General features: G+C 49.8%; 1 protein-coding gene across 2 annotated transcripts in view; it reads left to right on the plus strand.

The window, feature by feature from the left end:
* zfpm2a (zinc finger protein, FOG family member 2a) overlaps positions 1–17,215 on the plus strand; it is a 986,033-nt gene that overhangs the window by 864,615 nt on the left and 104,203 nt on the right. Inside the window, exon 1 of one of the 2 annotated variants that reach the window (XM_085993396.1) lies at positions 17,009–17,128. The exons of the other annotated variant lie outside the window; for it this stretch is intronic. The gene's annotated coding sequence lies outside the window, so the exon portion shown is untranslated. Of the gene's footprint in view, positions 1–17,008; positions 17,129–17,215 lie in introns of those variants that run through there. 2 annotated transcript variants of the gene reach the window in all.

Genomic DNA, 17,215 nt, shown 5'->3' on the forward strand with positions numbered 1-17,215 from the left:
TTTCAGCAGCAGATGAACTAAGGCAGGGGCGGAGACGGACGATGTTATGGAGGTGGAAGTAGGTGGTCTAAGTGATGGAGCGGATATGTGGTCGACAGCTTAGATCGAGGCCAAATAGGGCAGCAAGTTTGCAAACAGTCCATAAATAAGTCTGTAACTAAGTCCGTAATATATGGATGATGGGGATGATGAGAAATGACAAATGGTCAAATGATCTCTGTAGGCAGGTATTGGGAAATGCCAGGGTTGTTTAAAAGTTATGGAGGACTATGTTGTCTGCTCACTGTGTCTAATGATATTGTAAATGCATTCTTTTAGAACTCATTTGGGATTTCAGGGGAAATCTTCCCACTATATTTATTTGCCACTGACACGTAGCAACTAGAGGACATCTTCCCTCTAAAAAAAGTAATTAGAACTTGACTAGGCATATTTATAATGAGAATTGTTCAGGGCACAATAGGATTTGATCGTGGTTATGGTACTGGATTAGCAACCCAGAGGTCAGGAGTTTAAATCCCACCATGGCAGGTTGTGAAATGTAATTCAATAAATCTAGTAATTTGTGGGCTAGCACAAAGTGACCATTTCTTTTGAAGTCAATAGAAATAAGAATTGGGAGAGATGTGAAATGGGGCGCCGACTCGCTGTCACCTGTTTTACACCATCGCACCAAGTCAAAATCTATCCCATTGACTCAATGCTGTCAGGACAACCAAATTCCAAGAACAAATATAAAATGTTCCAGTAAATTGGCACACTAATAATCTAATAATTGCATATCTAGCCCAAACTCATGGGGTGAATTCTGCTCTCTTACTCTAGGGGTATCATTTTAATCTGTGTACTAATGTTGGTGAAAAATCTGCAAGTATAAGTCGCCTGTCCCCACTTTATATTTATTCCAGCATTTTCACTGACAGAGGAAACAATTATCAGTAATACGGCCTCATGAATGTAGTAAGGCTGCAGCACAAAACCGCCCATGGTTCTGCATTGCTTTAGAACATAAGAAAATGCACGACGAGGAAATGTCATTCAGCCTGTCAAGTATGTTCCTCACATAGTACCATTTGGGCGAGGTGCCAGAAAACTGCCGGCACCCGTGGAACTGTATCCCAGGATTAGCACCTGCAGGAGAGGAGGAGACAAGTAGCGGGGGGGAAAAAAGAGAGTCATGAGCCACAGAAAGGTTCAGATCAAATTTATTAAATTGAATTGATTGTTGTTTTTTTTTGCAAAATAAGGGGAGCTGATCTCATGCAGTTTAAAAGCCATTAAACAAGGTAATTTGGAGGGAAAATTGTCCCAACTAATAACGGTGCTTTAAAAATTTTTTAAATAAAGTTACAAAACCTAGGTGATATTTACAATGTTTCTAAGCATAAAATTGCAGTCTTTTATTAAATTGTTTGGTGGTATGAGAATGTAAAAGTACTGTTGTCGTAATACTGCATGTTCCTTGTGCAAATGATTCGCTTACTTGCATGCAAAAGAGCAATTTCCTGTACTGATCTGTTTGATCAACTGACTAAGCCCTTATGATCAATAGAGAGACAGATGTCAGAGCCAGATGGGTACACTGTGATACCTGGGGCAAATTAGACCTGGTGAAGAAACCGAGTGACAGCAGAAAGGACAGCGGCTGTTCAGTTTAACACCACAATTTAATAAAATGTGACAAAAGACAATTATGAATTATGATCGTAAATGATATACCTTAAATAAAGAATGACAACAACGTAAATGAGACACAATTTGCCATCGAAATATTTATAGCGAAGGCTTTTTGTGTTTTTCCTAACAGAGCAATGAAAATAGAACAATTGCATGCTTGAGAATAAATTGCTACATTTCAGCCAAACAACTTCCTTTTTAATGGTGTCCCTCACCTTTTATGTTTGCGTTGTGCAGTGGCTGGGTTTTTAATGCTGCTTCAGGCTTTTATTGAATTTAATTATTGAAGAAAAATAATATACATAATATCAGTCTTTGATGGGAAATAAGGTTGTCATTCATAAGATTAATCTGTTGTAGATCTACATTTCAGTTCATTGCATACCTGTAATATTTTACTACATTTATTAAAAGCATATTGCGATCTCGGAATCTTCTTTTGCTTTTCCCCTATTTTGAAGTGCAGTTTAAACAGGCTGGAGCTCTGAGACCTGAAAATGCAATTTTATCACAATTTCTGTTCATTTCTTTAACAAAATGTAAGCCGTGGGTTGCTTGTAACAGAGCAAAGTGAAATGCAAAAAACAATGAAATAAAGCTGAATGAAATGATAAATTCCAGCACTGCTCCCTCCCTTCATAATGTACAAAGAGTGACATTAATTTGGCCCTCCCCAGTTTTTAGAATTTCTTCTCTTAAAATAAGTGCACACAAAAATAAGGACTGGTCAGTAAAGCAAATTACTCATCCTTTAGATGATTGGAACAGAAGGGTGACTGTTAGTAATTTCACTAAAATAGCCCCGGGGAGTCTATGGCCTAGAAATTTGATTGCATAGTGCCCGTTGTTTGGGCGCTACGGGTGCCATTTTGGGTCGAAAATGGCATCCGAGCTGCATGCGCATATTTCTGATGCGGGCTGCGCCGGACGCCACCTTGGTGAGGACGGTAGCGTCGGCGCTGGCAGCGTGCGCCAGAACTATGTAGAGTAGGCAGATCGTGACATCAAGCAGCGTGCAACACTGATTTGACGCCAGCGCTGCCATTTTCATCCTCAACGCTGGAACTACCGCCATGTTAACCTCGCACAACTGAACATGTGTTCAGCAGTTGCAAGGATCCCCTGCCAGCGATATTTAAAGTGATCAACAACCAAGGTCAGTTGCTGATTATTTTCTACTAGTTCTGTGTAATTTTGTGGAAATGTTTGGAGCTTTCTAGAGTTGTTTAAAGTTGGTGAGGTGATAGAGAGTGGTACTGCAAATGACTTGCTTCTGACTTCAAGGGTTCTGGTCAGACCACTTGCTCCCAGTCATGGGTGCTCTAGTTGTCATCCCCCTCGGCCTGCAGCATGACAGGGAGATGGAGCAGAGGCAGTGAAGAAGAGGACAAGCTGCTCGCAGAGGGAGCAGGAGGAGGGGTAGAAGGGCTCTCAGCAGGAGGCCTTACCCAGCTAGGGTCTTCCGAGAGCAATTCTCTTACCTCAGCCTGAGCCAGGAGCAGTGTGTGAGGCGTCTGCGCTTTATGAAGGAGGTGCTCACAGAACTCTGCCATCTTTTTCTTCCAGACATGCAGCCTCACTCCAGGGCAAGGACCGTGCTGCCAGTGGCTGTGAAGGTGACCGTGGCCCTGAATTTCCTCACGTTGGGATCCTTCCAGGCTGGAGCAGGCAACATCTGTAACATCTCCCAGTTTGCTGTCCACTGCTACATAAGAGAGGTGACAGACGCTCTTTATGCCAGGAGAGGGGACTTCATTGTCTTCTCTCTGACCAGAAAGGAGCAGGTAGAGCATGCACGTGGCTTTGCCAGGATAGCGGTCTTACCCATGGTGCAGGCTGCCATTGACTGCACGCACATGGCTTTGTGGGTACCATATCTAAATGCTGAGATGTACCGCAACGGCAAAGGTTACCACTCGCTGAATGTGCAGTTGGTGTGCGACCATGCTCAACACATCATGATGGTGAATGCCACGTATCCTGGCACCAGTCATGATGCTTTCATTCTGCGCCAGTCCGCTGTTCCCACAGTCTTTGAGCCACCACAACAAACCAGAGGGCAGCTACTGGGCGACAAGGGCTATCTGCTGACCACCTGGCTCATGTCTCCGCTCCACAACCCAACCACACGTGGGAAGCACGCATACAATGAGAGCCATGCTGTTACATGGAATCTGATAAAGTAGACCATTGGTGTCCTTAAACCATGCTTCCGCTGCCTGGACCACTCTGGAGGAGTCCTGCAGTACTCACCAGAAAGTGTCTCACGATTCATCGTGGTCTGCTGCATGCTCCACAACCTCGCCATCATGAGGACCCAGCCCTTGCCACCAGGCATTCGGCGACCAGAGGAGGAGAAGGAAGCAGAAGCGGAGAAAGGCTGCTGACTTTCAGTGAGGGAGACTGCAGATGGCCTTGCAGGACAATCCTGGCATGGGCGGCAGCAGTCTAGGCCGGCTGGCTGACAGGCAACAGCAAGGGCATTGGCGGAGTGGCAGTGGTGGAAGGACGAATGCTGTCACCCTGAGAGAGGACTGCAGGTTCGCCCTCTACGGAGCCACTGCCACTCCCCCCAGGGCGGCGCCTCAACATTCCTAGCCATCTGTTGGAGGACAGATTGCTGGACTGCTGTGAAACCCTGCAAGCCCCTTTACACACTGATAAACCCAGCCATGATGGCAGCTCTTTGAGCCTGTAGGACTTCAGTCTGAGAATCCACTGCAGCACTCAGATGTTTGGTGGCTGCTGCTTGTGCTCCAATGGAAGCAGAGACATCGGCCATCAGATGCTGAAGCATGGTTGGATCCACAGTGCGCTAATCGATCTTCCCACGCTGCAAAGGATGGACTCCAAGCTCTGAGCAAAGCCCTGTTCAAGGTCGGTGCAGGACTCCTCCATCCTCCTTGACATTGCACTCCGGCTTTCTGGCAGGCCTGCCAATGCACCAAGCATTTCATTGAGCATACCTATCAGTGTTCATCTGTAGGCTGCCCCATCGAGGTCCTCATCTGAGTCTTCTGCAGCAGAACACATGAGAGACCTCGCCCTCCGGGGAGTACTACCCTTTCCTGCACTGCCCTGGCTGCGGCCCACTCATGCCCGGTGCCTCTAAGCTACCGTCTAAACTCCATGCAGTTCCAGTATCTGAGCTGGTGGCTGCGAGTGTCAGATTGAGTGATGGTGTTTCTTCTTCTTTATCACTCTCCTCTCCCTCTTCTTCTACAACCACTGGCTGGCCAGGTTGGATTTCTTGGGCATCTGAAATGACAAAGGCACAAGGGTAGGATTGTGTTGAGGGAAGGGGGGGTTAGCAAGTGGCGTATGCTTATACCATGTGCAGATTTTAAATCAGAAGAGATTGTGGGATGAGGGGGAAGTGGGATGTGAGAAGGAGGATAACATATGAGGATACTGGCATCTTGTACTTTTTCAGCCCCACTGCTTGCAGTGGGCTCAGTCATGCCCTTGCCAAGAATGGCCAGCACCGTCTCCTCCAACTGGGTGAGGTGATGCAGGCAAGACTGCCCCCACCAGTTAGGTTCTGCTTACACCGGTTATGCGCCCCCTTTTCCTGCAAGAGAAAGGGAAGTGTGTCAGTGAGTGTTGTGCAATGTGTTTGGGTGATGTGCCTGTCATGGTTGAATAGCTGGCAGTGTATGCAAGCTGTGAGGTGAGGGTCAGGTAAAGCTATGGTTGTGAGGTATGAGTCATGTTTGGTAGAGATTGGGGTGTGGTGCATTGAGCAGTATGTGAGGCTAGTGGTGCAGGTGGTGGGATGTGGCAATTGAAGATGAATTCATTGACTTTGACCACTCATTGCACTTTTGTCTGTTGCCTCCTCCTCGAGTTGACCTCCTGCACCTCCAAGGCCTCCAATGATGTATCAGAGAACCTTGGTGCATGCTGTCTCCCCTGTTGTGCCATCATGAATTTTTTTTTCCCACTGTCTTCCTCAGTGTAGTGTATGTACCTTTAAGAGCCCCTGTGTACTGTAATACCGGTAGTGACCACTCGGGTATATAAGCCTGTATAGTGTCTTGTATCTTTTAGTTCACCTCCAGACTTTGTTCAGTAAATACCTGTTAAACCAACTCCTGCATTCCGTGTCTCTATTAATACACGGATACAACAGTGGCGACGAATTGGAGACGGACTTACCTGCAATTCGGCAGCACCTCAAGGAGATCGATTCCTCAGACGAAGGTCGAAGAAGAAAAAAAAACTGTGGTTTCACCAGCTAGCCGGGCTGGTGGCAGGTACTGCACTAATCCTTCCTGGGCGGCGGGCTGGGGCTCGATCGGGTGGCTCTGCAGCGGGGCCGAGCAGTGAGTCGGAAGGCAGAGGCAAACAGAGACGGAGGGTGGAGCACTCGGGAGACGGACGGCGCTGCAAAGCAGGTCGGCATTCGGACCAAGCAGAGGGTGGGAAAAATCCCAGAGAGTCCGGCGGGAACGAGTCTCCAACTATTAAAAATATCTGTGTAAATAAAAACCGCGGAGAACAGCGTTGTCAGCAGCGGCAGCGGCGGGAAAGCGCGGGAGGCGCCATTTTTTCTTGGCAGGGAAGAAAGGAAAGCGCGGGAGGCGCCATTTTTGATTTTCAGGATGCCTAAGACTGGCAATATTACTGCTTTCGATAGTAATATAGAGGATTGGACCACATATGTGGAAAGAGTGGAGGTATATTGCACAGCGAATGAAGTAGAGGATGATAAAAAGGCATCGGTACTTCTAAATCTGATGGGCGCAAGGACATACGGGCTGTTACGAAACGTAATCACTCCAGCCAAACCGATGGACAAGGATTTTAAGGAGATTGTTGATACCCTACAGGAGCACTTAAACCCAACACCGCTGCTCATAGCGGAGCGATTCAAATTCTTCATGAGGAATCAGCACAAGAATGAAAGTAACGCTGATTACCTCACCGAATTAAGAAAGCTGTCAAAGCACTGCCAATTCGGGGCAGGACTGGCAGATTCTCTACGAGACAAATTCATCTGCGGTCTCCTAAGTGAAGGAACACAGAAAAGGCTACTTTCTGAGAAAGATTTGACACTGGACAAGGCTTTCAGTATGGCTGTATCATACGAAGCAGCAGCAAGAGGAGCTGCAGAGATACAGCAAAAGCCACAGGACTTCGGCACCCATGAAATAACACGGGGTTGAGAGAGATGTTATCGCTGCGGCAGATCCACCCATGACCAGAGGGACTGCTGGTTCAAGGACAAAGCATGCAGGCAATGCGGAAAGATGGGACACATTGCACATGTATGCCGATCTGGAAACAAAAAATCCACTGACAGAAAAAAAATCAATAAGGAAAAGTACAGAAAGGTACAAATAATGACGGACAGTAGCTCCGAAGACCAGAAGAGCAATAGCGACTCCGGAAACAAGAGACTAAGCTGTCTCAAATTACATAATGTAATTGCCAAAGAAGATTACCAGACCATTTGGGTTACCCTCACGATAGCGGGGTCCCCAGTTAAAATGGAGCTAGATACAGGATCAGCTCTGACCGACATAAGTCGACGGGATTACGAGCGGCTATTTCCGCATATACCTTTGAAAGACACATCCATTATCTTGAAGACATATACAGGGCAGAAAGTATACCCCAGAGGGAAAATAAGGGTGCCTGTTGTATACAACGGCAAGGAAATACAGAAGTTGTATTTATACGTTCTGCAAGATGGTGGTCCACCGCTGTTGGGACGTGAATGGATCAGGAAGATACGTTTAGACTGGCACTCCATTCAGGCACTGACGGTGACCAGTAAGAAAAAAAATGATGATGACGTCATACCTGAACGATTAAAAGACATCTTGGCCAACGCCAAAGAAGTGTTTCAACAGGAACTAGGAACCTTGAAAGGCGTCACCGCCTCAATAAAAGTGGAAGATGCGGCAATTCCCAAGTTTTTTAAGGCAAGGCCGGTGCCATACGCAATTCGTCCAGCAGTCGAGGCAGAGCTGGAGAATTTGGAAAAGGCAGGCGTGTTATCCAAGGTAGATTGGAGCGAGTGGGCAACACCCATCATCCCGGTCATGAAGAAAACGTTGAATAACGATAAATCTGAAGAACAGAGAAAAATTTGCATCTGTGGGGACTTCAAGGTGACTGTGAACCCGGTCCTTCACACGGTACAGTATCCTCTTCCGAGGATAGAAGATATTTTCGCCTCACTATCCGGAGGGAAACGTTTCACCAAAATTGACTTGGCACAGGCATATCTACAGATGGAGGTTGAAGAGGCCTCTAAAAAGTATCTCATGATAAACACACACAAAGGCCTGTACCAGTACAATCGACTGGTTTTCGGAGTAGCATCAGCTCCAGCTATCTGGCAAAGAGCTATGGAGCAAGTCCTCCAAGTGATTCCGGGGACTCAATGCTACCTAGACGACATCCTTGTAACAGGAGAAAACGACAACGAGCACCTTGCCAATTTGGAGCAGGTGCTCACTAGGCTGAGAGAATGGGGCCTACGAGCAAATCGCCCCAAGTGCGAATTTTTCCAGAAACAAATATCATATTGTGGCCATATAATTAACGAAGAAGGGTTGCATAAGTCACCTGAAAAAATTGAAGCGGTCATAAAAGCCCCAGCACCTGAAAATGTCTCACAATTAAGGTCGTTCCTGGGATTGATAAATTACTATCATAAATTTTTACCGAACTTGTCAACTGTTCTGCACCCTCTTAACGCACTGCTACAAACGGGAGTAATTTGGAAATGGAGCGAAGACTGTAAACATGCCTTCCATAAATGCAAAGGCTTGATCACGTCCAAGGAAGTGTTGGCTCATTACAACCCATCACTGCCAATCACACTGGCGTGCGATGCATCCCCTTACGGCGTAGGAGCGGTATTATCGCATAGATTCCCTGATGGCTCGGAGCAGCCGATAGCTTTTGCGTCACGCTCATTGAACTCAGCTGAGCGTAACTACGCCCAGATCGACAGGGAAGCACTCAGCCTGGTGTGGGGAGTGAAGAAATTCAACCATTACCTACACGGACAAAAATTTACCTTGTTGACTGACCATCAACCCCTCGTCTCCATATTCAACCCTAAAACGGGCGTTCCCATTATGACAGCGCAAAGGCTACAGAGGTGGTCCCTTTTCCTAGGGGCACACCAATATGACATAGAATACAAGGGATCAGAACAGCATGGGAATGCTGACGGTTTATCGCGCCTACCGTTGCCAACGGTAGAAGAGGCACCTACAGTGGACCCAGTGGAGATGTTCCACTCAACCATAGTGGAATGTCTACCAGTAACAAATTCTACCATTGAAAAGGAAACGAGAAATGACCCGACTCTCTCATGAGTCGACGATTTAACGGTGAAGGGATGGCCAGCACATGGTGAACCACTGTTGCCAGCATTCTCGCAAAGAAGAGAACAGCTGTCAGTGTGCTGAGGAACCTTGATGTGTGGATCCAGAGTGGTGATTCCACCCAAACTCCAGGATAAAGTGCTAAAGGAGCTTCATGAGGGGCATCTGGGTGGAGTGAAAATGAAGAACCTAGCCAGAGCGTTTGTGTGGTGGCCAGGTATCGATGGAGACTTTGAAGAAATGACCAAGAGCTGTCTAGGATGCCAGAAGGTCCAAAACGCCCCACCACAAGCCCCTCTACATCCATGGGAGTGGCCCTCATCTCCATGGCAAAGGGTACATATCGACTTTGCTGGTCCATTTATGGACTCAATGGCCTAGAAATTCAGTTGCGTTCGCCAGCCGTTAGCGCCATAAGAGGAGTAGATCTCGAGCGCTAGGCACTTAGCGGCCGGGCGCAGAATGATCTGTGCCTACGCCCAACTTCAGTAGACATTTAGCGCCGGCGCAAAAGCGCGCGCAACTTATGATGTCATTTCGTCGTGCAACGCCGTTTGTGCGCCCCAAACCGGAACTTCAGTAGCGCCCGCCCAATGTGGGCGTGGCGCTGTTAAGAACTGTGAAGTGGAACGCAGCAGAGGCCCTGTGGGCCTCAGGGAGCACTAATTAAAGGGCACTTAGACTGAACTATAAAGGCCAGCCATTTTGCTGCAATGACTTTAGTGCAACGGATTTCTGGACAGAGACCAAGGAAGAGACCTTACTGATTTGGGCCAACATAGGAGAGGTATTTTTGGCTTCTGGCCAGAGCTTGGAAATTTGACTCATTGTGATTTCACTGTTTGCAAGTATATTATGGGGGCTGCATGGGGTTCCAACCCTCAGTTCCAGCATTATGTGCGAAGGGCTCGCAGACGCTGTGTGAGAGGGGCAGCCATGCATAGACGCAGAGGGGCCATCAGGCGTCGGCAACGTAGGCCTTACCCACTCAGGGAATACCGCCAGCAGGTGTCCGATCTCACCATGACTGCCGCGCAGTGTGTTAAGAGGCTGCGCTTCAGAAGGGAGGTGGTTGCAGAGATCTGCCAGCTGCTTCACAGAGATCTGCGTCCACAGCTGATGTGCAGGACGTCTCTGTCGGTGGAAGTGAAGGTCACGGTGGCTCTGAACTTTTATGCAAGCGGCTCCTTCCAAGCCGCTGCTGGGGACATAGCTAACATCTCCCAGTTCGCCGTGCATCGCTGCATCTGGCAGGTCACCGATGCCCTTTTCACAAGGAGACACCAATTCATCTCCTTCTCCATGACCCTAGAGAGGCAGGAGCAGCGTGCAGTCGGATTTGCGAGGATCGCCAACTTCCCCATGGTGCAGGGCGCCATTAACTGCACGCATGTGGCTTTGCGGGCACCTATCGACAATGCCGAGGATTACCGCAACCGGAAGGGCTACCATTCCCTCAATGTACAGCTGGTGTGTGACCACAGGCAGCGCATCCTAGCTGTCAATGCCCGCTTTCCAGGCAGCAGCCACGATGCATTTATCCTGCGCCAGACTACTGTGGCTGACATGTTCCAGGCACAGCCTCCCCCAAGAGGATGGCTTACCGGGGACAAAGGCTATCCTTTGTGTACATGGCTCATGACCCCGCTCCGCGCGCCCAGGACCCCTGCGGAGGAGGCATACAACGAAAGCCATCAAGCCACAAGGAACATCATAGAGCAAACGATTGGCATCCTCAAGCAATGGTTCCGCTGCCTGGATCGCTCCGGCGGATCTCTGCAGTATTCGCCGGATAGAGTCTCCCAGTTCGTCGTCGTTTGCTGCATGCTGCACAACCTGGCTATCCGCAGGACTCAGGCACTGCCACCTCACGTTGGACCACCACCTCAGGAGGACGAGCAGGAGGACCATGAGGAGGAGGAGGAGGAGGGGTACCAGCCCAGGAGGGAGCCACAAGGTCCAAGGGCCGTCCGTCGGCGGCTTATTGAACGACACTTCTAGGCCCCCTGTCAGGGAATGGCTTGTGGCAATGAAGGCACATGAATGCAGCCGCTCTGCAAGCCCTCAGCCGGTTAACGCAACAACCACTTGAAACATCACACATGGACAAGCTGAATAAAGAAAAAGCTTTATTGAACAAACTCAGGGCCCTTCCCACATGAAACCCAAAAAACAGACAACACCCCCAAAAAACAGTCAAAAACATATCTCACTCCCACAACCTGGGGAGGAATAACAAAACTTGTCCATCCAAATGGCCTTCATCCTCGGCCTTACCAAAAGAACCCCCCCCATAGACAGCACAAGCACCCCCATATAAAAAAACATTTGCCTTCATCCTCGGCCTTACCAAAAGAACCCCCCCCATAGACAGCACAAGCACCCCCATATAAAAAAACATTTGCCAACACACTCTACTTTGTGTGCCGAGAGGGCGAGTCCTTGTCCAGCCTTTTCCGGCCCCTGGCCGACCTGCTGCTCCGCCTCAACCTGGGCCCTGTGGGTGTTGCAAGGCTGGGGGAAGGCTCCTGAGGGGCACATTGCGTGACGGCAGATGCCCTTGGGGGTCGGCCTAGACGAGCTCTGGCCCTCGAGGGGCCGGCTGCTGACTGCTGCAGCTGTGGCTGGGCAGCATCAGTCTCTTCAGCAGCTCGTCGCAGCTTCGCCGGGGGAGTGGCAGTGGCGGCTGCAGCAATGGGGGCAAGCTGGCTGATGCCAGGCGCTCGCTGGTCGCCAGAGACACTGGCACTCGGCCGGGCTGGCACTGCAGCAAGCGCAGCAATCTGGTGAAGGCCAGACCGCTGTGCTGCAGCAGCGCGGCGGGTGCCCTGGCGATGCATGCGTGACACAGCGAGTGTGGCAGCAGTGAGTGCCCGTACTGCCCTGGTCTGTGCCCGCATCAGACCAGCCAGTGACTGCACGGCACCACTGATCAACTGTCCACTCGCTGCCTGTGCTGCCCTGAAGTCGTCCCGACTCGCGTCCTGTGCTGCCCTGAATTCGGCCCGACTCGCGTCCTGTGATGCCCCGAATTCGGCCCGACTCGCGTCCTGTGATGCCCCGAATTGTGCCCGACTCGCGTCCTGTGATGCCCCGAATTGTTCGAGACCCCTGGCCTGTGCTGCCGCGAGTTGTTCGAAACCCCTGGCCTGTGAGGCCCCGAAATCAGACACACTATGAGCCAGGGACTCAATGGCCTCAGGCAACCGTGCCACAACCCCCATGAACTCGGTGTGCCGACGATCCGAGTCCGCGGACATTTGATCAAGGAGGCACACCTCCTGGGCGAGGACCGTCTCCGGACTGGAGGCCGGACTCTCCCTCTGGGGAGAAGGCCACCGAGCTGCCCGACCCTTCCCGCGTGGCTGCACGCCACTGGGCCCAGCAACTACACTCCCCTGCAACACTTCCCCCCTCTGGGGAGAAGGCCGCCGAGCTGCCCGACCCTTCCCGCGTGGCTGCACGCCACTGGGCCCAGCAGCTACACTCCCCTGCAACACTTCCCCCCTCTGGGGAGAAGGCCACCGAGCTGCCCGACCCTTCCCGCGTGGCTGCATGCCAGTGGGCACAGGAGCTACACTCCCCTGCAACACTTCCCCCCTCTGGGGAGAAGGCAGCCGAGCTGCCCGACCCTTCCCGCATGGCTGGACGCCACTGGGCACAGGAGCTACGCTCCCCTGCAACACTTCCCCCCTCTGGGGAGAAGGCAGCCGAGCTGCCCGACCCTTCCCGCGTGGCTGGACGCCACTGGGCACAGGAGCTACACCCCCCTGCAACACTTCCCCCTGGCTCTCCTCCAGGGAAGACGTGTCCCCTCCATTGCCATCCCCTGGCACGGATGAGGGTTCCCCCGATGTGCCGCCTTCCTCTTGCTCCTCCTCGTCCTCCTCTTCCGAGGGACTGACACTCGCAGCTTCAGGGACCTCCTCCTCACCAGCTGAAAGCAGGAAGGCACAAGAGTAGCTTTAGAGTGAGGACAGGGCGTCAGCGAGGGAGGCATGAGTGGTGGCATTCTGCGCATTGGTCGGACAGTGGCAAAGGATGTAGATCTGAAGCGCAAGGGGAACGAGAGCGGTCCAAACGGTCATGTCCTTACCATTGGAGCCCAGCACAGGGTCGGCATCTCCAATTGCAACGGGGCCAATCACCCGGGCACCCATGACTCGACCCACGCGCTCCTCCAGGTCACTGAGCTGCTGGAACTGGGCACGGCCTCCCCCGGTGACAGTCCGGCTCTTCAGATTCTGGGCCAGCTTGGCCTGCAAGAGAAAGGACGGCCTCTAAGTACAGTGTGGTGCCCTGTTGTTGTGTGCACTGCCTCCCATGGTCGAATAGCTTGGCCAGTGTGGTGCCCTGTTGTTGTGTGCACTGCCTCCCATGGTCGAATAGCTTGGCCAGTGTGTAAAGTGCAGAAAGTGCAATTGATGTTCATGCCAGTGCCATAGCTGCTGGATGAGGGCTGGCCATTAGGCCTTTGAGGTCCCTTTGCCCATAATGTGAGGTGCACATGCAAGGATGAGGAGGACACTGGAAAGGGTACTCACCCTGACAATCCGAGTGAGGTCGTTAAACTTTTTCCGGCATTGGACACCAGTCCTGGGGACATCGCTGTTGGCTGTGACCCTCTGGGCGATTTCCCTCCAGGCTCTCCTGTACACCCTCTTGGGAGGCTTCTTGCCACTGTCCGGGAACAAGATATGGCTTCTCTTCTCCAAAGCCCTAACCAGCACCTTTAAATCATGGGCAGAGAAGCGCTGCGCTCGCTCATGGGCCCTCTGCATCCTTCCTGGTGCTATTTCTCTCCAGCAGCAGTGTTTAGGCCTAGCTGGAGGGCTGCAGTATCCAGGGCGTGGCAGCAGACCAAGTCGACCCTTCCCCCTTTAAGAGCTGGCCGGCGCCAGGGTGTCTGCTGTCAATCAAAACATGACCGCATCTGCGCTGCGCCCGGCCTCGGCGGTATCAGTCTGCACCGCCGGCTTAGCGCCTAAAGATAGCCGTGCAACGCCAGTTTTAGCGCTCGAGCAAACTCCTTGGCCAAAGCTACTGAATATCGGCGAAGTGGCCTCCACTTTCCGGCGGGCGCAAACTTTAGCGGCCGCCCGACTTTACCGCCCCAAATGTGGCTATACTGAATTTCTAGGCCAATGTTCTTAATCGCGGTGGATGCACACTCCAAGTGGCCGGAGGTAATAAAGATGTCCTCCACCACCACGGAAAAAACCATCACAGTATTAAGGACCATATTTGCCAGGAATGGGCTGCCTGAACAGATCTGTTCTGATAATGGACCGCAATTTGTGTCCGAAGAATTCAGGAAGTTCTTAAAAAACAATGGGGTTAAGCACTACACAACCGCCCCATACCATCCCGCCACCAATGGATTAGCTGAAAGGTTTGTCCAGACCTTCAAGAAGGCCGTAAAGGCCATGGGTAATGAAGACATAAATCTACAACATAAGGTAGATAACTTCTTGTTTGCATACAGGAATGCAACACATGTGGTTACAAACCAAACTCCCGCCATGATGTTTTTCAATAGAAGACTAAGATGCCGGCTGGATTTGATCAAGCCAAACATCAGAAGGGACGTAGAGAACCGGCAATTTCAAGGCATGAATGAAAGGCCAACTAGAACCTTCCAGATAGGTCAACAAGTTTTGGCCCGGGACTACCGTACCGAGAAATGGCAGCCTGGAACTATTTGCACACGACTAGGACCTCTGATGTATACCGTGGACATTGGAGAAAGCATAATAAGGCGCCATGCTGACCAGATCATAGAGTCATCTGAAAAGGGACAACCTACACCACAACTCTATACGCCTAATGATGAAGCAGAGATACCCATAGTATCTACCTCCGATCCGGTGATACTGGAACCAGATGAACCCGACACTGGCATTCAAGCCGAATCGACCTTGCCAAAAGAACCTACTACACCACCGAAAACTACTACACCACCGAGGCGTTATCCGGACCGAGTCAGGAAGCCTCCAGAGAGACTGACTTATAATTGATTAACTGCAGCAAATGTGTAGATTATTGTTCTTGTAAACATGTTAATTAATGATTACTTAAAATGTTATGTACCAATTATCTAAAAGGGGAGGAATTGTAGTGTATGTACCTTTAAGAGCCCCTGTGTACTGTAATACCGGTAGTGACCACTTGGGTATATAAGCCTGTATAGTGTCTTGTATCTTTTAGTTCACCTCCAGACTTTGTTCAGTAAACAACTGTTAAACCAACTCCTGCATTCCGTGTCTCTATTAATACACGGATACAACACTCAGCCAATTGAATGATGATCTGTAGACAGAAAGCACCTCCCCGTTAAGAGGTGCAGACTGCGTTTAAGTAGTGCAGGCTAGCTTTAATTGATGCTACCCTCACACGAACTTGGACCACCTGCTGAGCGTTCAGCTGCTCAGCAGCGCATTCAGTGCTGGCTGAACCCTGCAATCATGTTAATCAGCAGGCAGCCCGAAGTTCGCGGGCTGCCTGCGGTCCTCCAAACAGGCGTGGGTTGCCAGCGCATCGTGATCCCCGCGCCCATTTTTGGGGGCAAAACCAATTTTTAGTCCCATGTATCTAAACAATACATGCTCTAGATAAGATGAGGGTTAAGCTGTGAGTTACTACATGACATTTTTGCAAAAAACTGAACTGTCACTTTTTGTCTAATAAACAGGTAGGTTCTGGTGAACTGGAGTTGGCTTATGAGGTCTGTGACTATAACTGGGCAAATACGAGAGCTAATGGAGGAATAGGACTGAGCATGCCTGTAAGCAAGTGATTGTAAGTGTGAAATATGGGAGTGTTATCAATTAATACCAGCATGTGTACATAAAAAGGTGATTGTAAGTGTAAAAATGTGGGGGCAGAAAAACATATGGAAGTGAACATGTTTGTATAAAAAGGTGAATGTGGATGTGAAAGGAAATGGATAACCATGAGTGTACCTGTGAAAGTGGATGACTGAGTGGATGTGGTTGAATGCGAATAAGTGCACAGTTGTGCAACTTGGCGGCGATCTGCCTGTGCCGTCTGGTATAGTGTAGCTGGGCATGTCATTGAGTTGAGCAAGGCATTGTGGCGCTTAGAGCAGGCTCGGCCTTTGTTTGGACAAGGTGAGGGTTCTATTTGGGTGGGGGTTGTTTACGTGAAGTTGCACTATATGGAGGTAATCGAATGATAAAACCAGAACAGACCAAACTGACGCCAGTTTGAATTGGCATTAGATACTTACATAAGTTTGCTCTGAATCTAGTTTTTCATTTGTATTTGTTCATTTGTTTTATCAATAGTCTGCTAAATCGTTATTTCATTATTATGGTAAAGACTGTTCTGTACGAAATCCGTTCAATTTAGCAGACTTTATATGCTAATGTAAGAAAATTGAATGAAATTATAAATCCCCCCTCTCTCTATAAGTTACCCTTGTAACTACTGCCGAATTTTCAATCAGATTTATTACAATTCAGTCATATTTCCAAAAGCGTGGTGTAGATCAAAAATAGTGTATTCACACCATAGGTACATCAGGAGACAATCCAACTGTCTTTAAATATGTCAAGCCATCAATGCTGCTTAACAAGCGACACATTCTCAAATGTAAAGGGGATTTGATCCAAATTTGGGGGGAAAAATCTCCTCTCATGGGATTTCTTTATCTTAGTGTGGACTGCAGTTGGTCTGAATATTAATTTATGGCTAGTCAGTGACGCACTCATACTGGCAGTTTTTTTAACCACATGCACCCCCTCCCCTCTTCTCTTGTGCCCCACACACACAGACACATAGGGGGAAGTTTTAACCCCCCTCCCCAACGGGTGGGGATAAGTGTTTGGGGGAGGGGGTTAAATCAGAAAATTTGCGAAACCCGACCTCAACCCGTGGCAATCGCACCTTCTTCTGTTTTAACTGAGGGCGGTTTGGGGGCGTCCAAGTAACCCGCTCTGGAGAGGTGGGTCCTTGATTATAATATTCAAATGAAGCTCCATTCCCGATATTTTGGCAGGCATTTAAATTTAATGCTGGCTGACCACGATTCGCAGGGCTCGGGGAAACGAAAGGGAGGCAGGAGCAGCCGGATCCAGCAGGTAAGTACTGTTTCGAGCACTGCTTGTGGGCCAGGAGGAGCAGGAGTGCTTCCCCCGGCCCCTCAAGCAAATCTTCTGCTGCGATCG

This window comes from Somniosus microcephalus, chromosome 7 (genome assembly GCF_052327205.1).
Source record: "Somniosus microcephalus isolate GS21.2 chromosome 7, FLI_Smic_1.0, whole genome shotgun sequence".
Classification (NCBI taxonomy): Eukaryota; Metazoa; Chordata; class Chondrichthyes; order Squaliformes; family Somniosidae; genus Somniosus; species Somniosus microcephalus.